The sequence below is a fragment of the Watersipora subatra genome, chromosome 2 (genome assembly GCF_963576615.1).
Source record: "Watersipora subatra chromosome 2, tzWatSuba1.1, whole genome shotgun sequence".
Classification (NCBI taxonomy): domain Eukaryota; kingdom Metazoa; phylum Bryozoa; class Gymnolaemata; order Cheilostomatida; family Watersiporidae; genus Watersipora; species Watersipora subatra.
The window spans coordinates 50,397,941-50,399,391 of record NC_088709.1 but is presented as its reverse complement, the minus strand read 5'-3'; positions in this window follow the sequence as shown (position 1 = coordinate 50,399,391).

Genomic DNA, 1,451 nt, shown 5'->3' with positions numbered 1-1,451 from the left:
TATTTTAATAACCAATATTTTTGTGGTTAATAAATTCCAAGTAAGAGCTATTCACTAGACACACACCCACACACTTGCTTACCAACACACACCAACACTCCCACCCACACACACACGCACGCACCAACACACACCCACACTCCCAGCCACACACACGCACACACACACACACACTCACGCACACACACATATACACACACACACACACGCACCCCAACCTTTATGTTGGATATAGATGATAATTGTATAATACTGACCAGATTGTTTATTGTGAGATTGTTTATAATTGAAACATTCAAAAGTTAGTTTCTTCAAAGATGCACTGCAGTTAATAGTTATAGTAATTCTCTACTATCTGAGTGACTACATAGAGTTTTACTGCTCTTTGAATCACATGCTTAACAAAATATACCCGCTTAAGACAAGTTGTGCACAGAAAATATGGATATGCTGTAAGATGTGTGTTAGTAATCAACAAAATGTTGAAATCTAATCCGAATTGAATATAAGTACAGTAGACTCTGTTGCAACCAGCTTGTTCAATATTAATGTTCATGTTAGGTACTACTTCTAATTATACATACCATATGGTCTGCTTTTTCTCTTATTGGACACCAACTGTAGTAGATACCTTAGTGATCATCCGTCCATCACCTTAAAATTAAAAGAGCTCATATGACTTTTATAAACAATGTGATTATCGAAGTTGCTGTACATGTTCTGGACAGTTTTTATAAACACAAAAATAAAAGAGTTAGACACGAATTCAGGAGCTAATATAAATTGTGATAACTGAGCTAAACGTATCATGTTCGGTACATGAATAATGCTTCAAGGAAAACTTGTTTTAATATAATTAGGTCAAACGAGGGACAAAACATGAAAAAATTAAGATAACAAGGTTTAAAATTGGTTGATCTATATGTATTACTAAAATCTTATTTGATAATAACTACTATATTTATAAACTAGAGAGTTGATCAAGAATTATCATAATGAAGCCTAATGATTCTGTTTCATTAACTAATTAGGGACTTACTCTTCTAACAGCACATCTTCAATATATAGAGTTTAATATGATAGCAAAGTTTGAGCATATAATTTCAGGTACAGATTCATTAACATAATTTCACAACTTACCACAAATCGGTAGCTAAACATTTGGACACAGTTGCTTTTTATTAAGCTTGTAAATAAATTTTATTTTTTATATCACCAAGTAGATTTATGCTAACTAGTTACACCATGATGTACCACTGTTTGACATGCTCAGTTAAAATAATGGTACATAATCAAAGTAAATCTGTTCATCCGGTCACTGTGAGTACTACTCATATAGCCTAACTAAAAAAGTAAATGTAGAAATGTAGGTAAGGATCATTTCTACCAGTCCGAGAAAAGCAACAGATTGTTCTGATGTTTTTAATGGAAACACAATTAATGACTCACTA